Genomic DNA, 8,618 nt, shown 5'->3' with positions numbered 1-8,618 from the left:
ACTTCCCGGTGCGGTCACCTATCGCTAGGGTTCCCGGCTCGCTTAACTTGATCACATTTCTTTGCTATTATTTTTCCTTTGTTTTTCTTGTATTTTATTTTCTTGTATTTCATTATTTTATGTCTTCTCACTCATATCGAAGTGTAATTCTAGGCATCCTAGCTGTCCGGACAACACTGGTCACCAGAGCAGCAGAACGCACCACCGAACATAGGGGTGTTACATCCGTTGCCTAGAATTGATGATCTGTTTGATCAGTTGAAGGGAGCAGGAGTATTTTCCAAGATTGATCTCAGATCAGGGTATCATCAGTTGAGGGTGAAGGATGTAGATGTGCCAAAGACTGCATTCAGGACCCGGTATGGGCATTATGAGTTTCTGGTGATGCCCTTTGGCCTAACAAATGCACCAGCAGCATTCATGGACCTTATGAACCGTATCTTCCATCCACACTTAGATCGGTTCGTAGTGGTCTTTATTGATGATATTTTGGTGTATTCCAAGACCAGGGAAGAACATGATGAACATTTGAGGATTGTTCTGCAAACCCTGAGAGAAAAGAAGCTGTATGCTAAGTTGTCCAAGTGTGACTTCTGGTTGAATGAGATTGCATTCCTTGGACACATAGTGTCAGCTGATGGGATTAGAGTGGATCCCAAGAAAATAGAAGCAGTGATGGAATGGAAGCCTCCCAGGAATACAACTGAGGTCAGAAGCTTCTTGGGGCTAGCTAGGTATTACAGAAGATTTGTGAAGGGATTTTCCTTAATAGCCACTCCAATGACCAAGTTGTTACACAAGAATGTCAGATTTGACTGGAATGACAAGTGTCAGACCAGTTTTGAGAATTTAAAGGCTATGTTGACAGAGACACAAGTGTTAATACAGCCAGTGTCAGGAAAGGACTTTGTGGTCTATAGTAATGCCTCTCATAATGGGTTAGGGTGTGTATTGATGCAAGAGGGAAAGGTGGTCACTTATGCTTCCAGGCAGCTAAGGCCACATGAACAGAATTACCCTACCCATGATCTAGAGCTTGCAACAATTATCTTCGCACTGAAGATATGGAGGCATTACTTGTATGGTGAAAAGTGCTACATTTACGCGGACCACAAAAGCCTGAAATACTTGCCAACCCAGAAGGAGCTCAACCTTAGACAGAGACGATGGATTGAGTTCCTGAAGGACTATGATTGTGTAATTGACTACCATCCTGGGAAAGCAAATGTAGTTGCTGATGTTTTGAGCAGAAAATCCGTCACAGCTTTGAGATCATTGAATGCCCATCTATCTTTGGTTCGAGATGGAGCTATTTTGGCTGAGTTGCAAGTGAGGCCAAACCTACTACAGCAGATTTTAGATGGGCAAAAGGCAGATGAAAAATTAATGGCTATTATGAGCAAAATCTCAGAGGGAAAAGCAACTGACTATGAGGTGAAAGCAGATGGGTGTCTGTACTACAAAGAAAGAGTATGTGTACCAGATGATGGGGAATTGAAGGCCAGTATTCTGAATGAGGCACATACCAGTGTTTATGCTATGCACCCAGGAAGTACAAAAATGTATCATGATCTGAAGCTTCAGTATTGGTGGCTTGGTATGAAGAAAGACATAGCTGACTATGTGACTAAATGTTTGACATGTCAGCAAGTCAAGGCAGAACATCAAGTTCCATCGGGTTTACTACAGCCTATACGCATACCTGAATGGAAATGGGATCGAGTCACCATGGATTTTGTAAGTGGTCTACCTCTCAGCCAGAAGAAACATGATGCAGTATGGGTGATAGTAGATAGATTGACGGTCAAGACACTTTCGCCGATTAGGACTGACTACTCACTGGAGAAGTTAGCAGAATTGTATATCAGTGAGATAGTTAGACTACATGGAATTCCACTTTCCATCATATCTGATCGAGACCCAAGGTTTACATCGAGATTTTGGAAGAAGTTGCATGAGTCCTTGGGTACACAACTCCACTTCAGCACAGCTTTTCATCCTCAGACGGATGGGCAATCAAAAAGAGTAATCCAGGTAAACAATTGAATCAATTCAATTAATACAACTATTGAACTAAAATGATAACAATAACATGAAATATATGTCAGGTCCTTGAGGATATGCTGAGGGGTTGTGTCATTGAGTTTGAGGGAAGTTGGGATAGATACCTCCCACTAGCAGAATTTGCATATAATAATAGCTACCAAGCTAGTATCCAAATGGCCCCATATGAAGCACTGTATGGGAGGAAATGTAGAACTCCAGTGTGCTGGACTGAATTGGGCGAAGACAAACTGGTGGGGCCAGACCTGGTGAAACAGACTGAAGAGAAAGTGAAACTAATCAAAGCTAATCTGAAGGTTGCCTCGCATGCATGTAAATCTTATGCCGACCTGAAGAGAAAAGAAATAGAATATGCGGTTGGCGACAAAGTGTTCCTCAAGGTGTCACCGTGGAAGAAGGTATTGAGGTTTGGAAGAAAAGGTATGTTAAGCCCTAGGTTCATTGGCCCATATGAAGTCATGGAACGTGTGGGTCAAGTGGCCTATAGGCTAGCTTTACCACCAGAACTGGACAAGATCCACAATGTGTTCCACGTGTCCATGCTCAGAAGATACCGCTCAGATCCTTCACATGTCATCTCCAGGGAAGAAATTGAAATACAACCGGATTTGAAATATGAAGAAGAACCTCTACGGATCCTGGCTTGGGAAGTAAAAGAGTTGAGAAATAAGCAGAATCCACTGGTGAAAGTGCTTTGGAGGCACCACAACACCGAGGAGGCAACTTGGGAAAGTGAAGAGACGATAAGGCAACAGTTCCCTCAACTGTTTTCATCAGGTAAATTTCGAGGACAAAATTTAAATTAGAGGGGAAGAGTTGTAACACCCTCCCTGTAGCAATTCCGTACATTCTACTGTTCTGGTGACCAGTGTTGGTCCGGACAGCTAGAACGATCGAAAAAATATTTAAACTAAAGTGAGGGACCATAATTAACTCAAATATTAATAAGAAAAATTTAGTAAAAATTTTAGAAATATAATACAACTAAGTCAAATGAGCCGGTGCCCAAGCGATGGGTAACCCAGTGGGAAGTTGCGGTTCTCGCAACTAGGAGCCCTAGACCCGAGAGAAAATTCATAAAATAATTTTTGGGACTCCAGAGAAGGGTTATTGAGGTTCCTATGGCATTAGAATGCCAAGAAAATATTTAGAAAAATTTTTCAATCGGTACAGACAATTTTGACCCGTTAAGCCAAACCAAGGGCATTTTGGTCATTTCGCCTTTAGAGGCGATTTTTGGCCGACTTGTCCAGTTGAGTAAATAATTATTATGACAAAAAAATATGAATTAATGTTGATGAAAAATTAATTTAAAGTTAGTAGAAAAGACAAGAAAAGAAAAATCAATATAATGCAAATAATGACATCATTATGATGTCATTTAAAAGTTCCCACCAATCACAATTAAACAACCATTTAATTAACCAATAAAAGAGACAATTGGGACCAAAGAAATTAAAAAAAAACCTATCAGCCATCTTCTTCCCCATTCCAGCCGCACCACCATGGAAGCCCTCATCTCCTTCTTCATTCAAGCTTGAAAATCTCTCTAACCTTACCCCAAAACCTTTAACTCCCTTCACAAAAATTGGTCACCCAACCTTGCTAAAGTGTTTGGAAGCCTAGAAAAGGAAAGAAAGTGAAGTTTAAGCTTGGAAAATTCTGCCCTACAAGAGGTTAGTGCCTATTTATACATAAATCTTTCTTATTCCATGTTAGGGACTTGAATTGAGCATAAAAGTGTAACTTAAATAAAGTAAAACTTAGGCATATGCATCCCATGGAATTCGGTAGTCTAGTGAGGGTCATGATTTTGATTGTTTAGATGGACTTAAAGTAGACTAGAGAGGGTGTTTAAAGTATATATTTATGTGGATAATGAATTAGTTAGTTAACTAAGGTAACTAGTGTGAAATTGAAACGGGAATTAGGGTTTTGGGAGTGAAATTTGGACTTAGCTTATGAAATGATAAGTGAACATTCTAATGGTCAATTAGTGACCATTTGAGGTAAGTTGACCATAATTTGAAGTGAATTAGAGTATTACAAACTGAAATGGTATGCTACCTAGTGAGGGCAGTAGGGGAGGCTGTGAGTCCAGCCTGTTTGGACTACCATAACTCTGGCTGTGTAGGTTCAATTGGTGTTTGGCCAATTGGATATGAAACTAGACACATAATGGCACAATTTTGGTGAAGAAACCATGCCCAAAAGACCAAAGCAATTGAACCAAAAACTGGCCCCAACCCGGATGTCCTGCAACCAGAACCTGCAGAATGACCAAATGAACAGTAATTGTTCATTTGGCCATAACTCATTGTAGCATGGGCCAATTGACCTGAAATATTTACAGAAACAAGTTAAGATATAGACAAACAACTTTTATGAAGAAACCTACCCCAAATTATGGCCAGAACATATCCAACAAGGCAGTTACAATCACTGTTCACTGCACTGTAGATATGGTCAATTTTGCAGTTTTTCAATCCGGCCAGCTGTGGTTTTTGGACCATAACTGGAGCTAAAAAACTCCAAATGGAGTGATTCAAAAAAGGAAATTCTACTAGACAAAATAAGGAACAAATTTCATGTTTACCATTTCCTCAAATTCCCACTGTAACAGTCACTAATGGAATAGTAAAGTTAGGGTACAAAAACTGAAAATTCTGCTTCCTTAGTTCTAAGCTTAGAAATGGTATTGGTGACTAATTCCAACAAGTTTTGAATGCAAAATGTGGTACATTGGGGGTGTTAAAACCAATCTACCTATTTTCTATCCAAAAGTCAACATTTTTGTTGACCAATGAAGTGAATAGTGACACTAAAACTTGAAATTCAAAAATTGAAGAATTCAAAAGTATCAAATGCCCTAGTATACCTAACAAGATTGGTTTGGATAGTTTGGCATGCCAATAGGGTTCAACTAGCAGTACTGCACATGGCATTATGCCATTTTGTGATTTCATGGCTTTTGGCCATTCTGACATTGTGTTGATATTTGGCCTTGTGCCTATGGTCATTATAGCTTATTAGCCGCTCATGCACACCGAGATGCATATGTGACCGATGGTGTGACGCCCGAGGTACTAGATACCCAAAGGCGCAATACTGCTTATCCATCGATGCGTCCAAAGATAGGTTACTTGGGCAACCAAAAGAATGATAGTGGATAAAGTTAACAAAATAAATGATTATAACAAGTACAAAACCAAGAAACATCGATACATTCAATACATATTTATTTTCTCGCTATTCCTTTTATTTTATTATTGCACCACTAAGCATTATTGCTTAGCGTGTTCCTTTGCCACGCGTAGGTTCCGGAGATACCGATCGAGAGCCCAGTAGACCACGCATCGGGTGAGTCCATCCTGCACTACGCATAGTGTCCGTGTCACCTCACCATCTTGATTGCATTGGTAGGACACTAGGTTTCATTTTGATATTTTGTAACTAATTTTTATTTTCTCATATGTAATTGAACTTATGAAATGTATTTTGATGTTCATGTAAATAATGAGAATTGTGTTTGTGAATGGAAAAGTGAATGTTTATCTGTGATTTATACATGATTATCACATGAGATGAATGATTGAGAAATGAAATTGAAAAATGTTGAGATTTTGATATTGGAGTTTGAGATGATTGAATATGATTATTAGAAGTGTTTTTCACAGGTTCCGAAGAACTGTTTTCTCCATTTTTAGCCGGTACTCTGCTGGATTTTCTATAAAATTTTCGGAACCTCAAATAAATTAAAATTTCAACAAATGACTTAAATAGATTATATTTCACAAATTCTATTCAAAAATTATGATGAAAATTAATTAAGATAGAATAGAGTGTTCCGGTACACCGTGTGACATAGCTTACTCGGATATACTGTAGACGAGTAAGGGGTGTCACAGAACATCTGGAAAAATATTTAAACTAAAGTGAGGAACCATAATTAACTCAAATATTAATAAGAAAAATTTAGAAAAAAATTTAGAAATAAAATACAACCAAGTTAAATGAGCCAGTGCTTTAGCGATGGGTAACCTAGTGGGAAGTTGCGGTTCTTGCAACTAGGAGCCCTAGACCCAGGGAAAAATTTATAAAATAATTTTTGGGATTCCAGAGAAGGGTCATTGAGGTTTCTATGGCGTTAGAATGCCAAGAAAATGCTTAGAAAAATTTTTCAATCGGTACGGACAATTTTGGTCTGTTAAGCCAAACGAAGGGCATTTTGGTCATTTCGCCTTCAGAGGTGATTTTTGGCTGACTTGTCTAGTTAAGTAAATAATTATTATGACATAAAATATGAATAAATATTACTAAAAATTAAATTGAAAATGAGTAGAAAATAAAAAAAATGAATTAAATGGAAATTTATGACATCACATGATGTCATTAGTGTGCCTCCACCCAATCACATGGTGACACATGGCTATAACCCATTTAAAATGAATAAATGGCGCAAAAAACGAAAGAAAACAATTAGATTCTCTTCCACTTTCTCTTTGGCCGAACCACTCTTCATCCTTTCCTCCATTTTTCTTTTCCTTCCCAAGCTTTAAATCCTAGCAAAATCTCTATAAATTAGTTAGTCCCCAAAACAAAAACTTCATATTTGCTTATGGTAAGAAGATTAAAAGTGAAAGATTGAAGAAAACTTGAAGTTTTCAAGAAGAAGAAAGAGCCAAGTCAAGGTTGGTGCCATAATTACCTCATTTCTCTTCGTTAAGTGTTATATGCATGTTGAAACAAGGTAGTATGACATGAAAATTGAAGAAAATATGAAGTATGGGAGAAGTTAAATTTTCGGCAGCCATTGGAATAAGAGGAAAATTAATGGTTTGATGGAATTAATTATGTTTATTAGCGATATTGATGAGTAATTGTGATGAACAAATTGATTGGCATATGTTTACATGATTTGAGAAATGTTGGAGTTAGGTTTTGGGGCACAAAACTTAGACTTTGTTCATGTGTTAGTGAATAAAAGTTTAAATGGTCAATTAGTGACCATTTGGCTGTGTATGATGAGGAATTAAAGTGAGTTGTAGCTTGGGATTTGAGTTTGGGTGAGCTGCCTTGGGTGACCTGCAGGTCTGGAAGTGAGTCCAGCGTGTTTGGACAGCTATAAATGGAGTTGTAGAGGTTCAATTGGTGCAGAGCCAATTGGACATGCAACTAGACACATAATGGCACAACTTTGGTGAAGAAACCCTGCCCATAAAACCAAACCAAGTTGGCTTAAAAATTACCCTAATCCGGGTGACTTGCATTCTGCCAGGGCAAAATGACCAAATGAATAGTGTTTACTCATTTGGTCATAACTCAGTGTAGAAAGGTCCAATTGACCTGAAATTTTACCAGAAGAAGCTGAGACATAAACCTAAAACTTTCATGAAGAACACAAATCCAAATTATGACCATAACCTAGTCATATTGCCAACCAAACTTAGGTTACCAAATCTGGTAGAACCAGTTTTGCCCAGAATTTTGGATTCTGTCCAATACAGCCAGTTATGGTTTTTAGGCCATAACTTGAGCTAAAAAACTCCAAATGGAGTGATTCAAAAAAGGAAATGTAACTAGACAAAATAAGGAACAACTTTTATGAAGATAAATTTGCCAAATTCCTACTGTATAAATGACCAATAGAATAGTAAATATGAGGCTTGAAATCTGAATATTTTGAATAACTTACACTAAGCATAGAAATGGTATTGGCAAACAATACCAACAATTTTAGAATCCAAAATGTGGTATGTTGGGAGTATTAGAACCAATGTACCTATTATCTATGCAAAAGTCAACATTTTAGTTGACTAATGAAATGAATAGTAACACCTAAACTTAAATTTCAAGAATTGTACAATTTAAAAGTGTAACATGCCCTAGTAAACCTAGCAAGATTGGTTTGGATAGGTTGGCATACCAATTGGGTTCAGTTAGCAGTACTGCACATGGCATTATGCCATTATGTGATTTTATGGCTTTTAGCCATTCTGACATTGTGTTGAGACTTGGCCTTGTGAGTAATGTTATTACAGCTTATTAGCTATTCTGTTGCACACCGGGAGACACATATGTGACCGATAATGTGACAGCCTGAGGTACTTGATACCCAGTGACAGTTTACCCATTTATCCAGTCCAGTCGTCCAGTATAGGTTACTTAGGAACCAAAAATGAAAATGGATAAATTTAATGAAATAATGAATATAACAAGTACAAAATAAGTAAGACTACAAATACTCATCGAAAATTTATTTGCAATGAGACATCAATACATTCACTGCATATTTATTTTATGTTATTTCTTTTTATTTTATTATTAGCACCACTAAGCATTATTGCTTAGTGCATTGCTTTTGCCACGCGTAGGTTCTAGAGAGATCGACCGAGAGCCCAGTAGACCATAGACTGGGTGAGACATTCTGCAGCACTGCATAGTGTCTGTGTCACCTCACCGACGTCAGTGCATTGGTAGGACACTAGGTTTCATTTTGGGTATTTTGTAATTAACTTTTATTTTCTCATATGTAATTGAAACTTATGTAATGT

The sequence above is a fragment of the Hevea brasiliensis genome, chromosome 1, assembly GCF_030052815.1.
Source record: "Hevea brasiliensis isolate MT/VB/25A 57/8 chromosome 1, ASM3005281v1, whole genome shotgun sequence".
NCBI classification, from domain to species: domain Eukaryota; kingdom Viridiplantae; phylum Streptophyta; class Magnoliopsida; order Malpighiales; family Euphorbiaceae; genus Hevea; species Hevea brasiliensis.
This window is presented reverse-complemented; position numbering follows the sequence as displayed.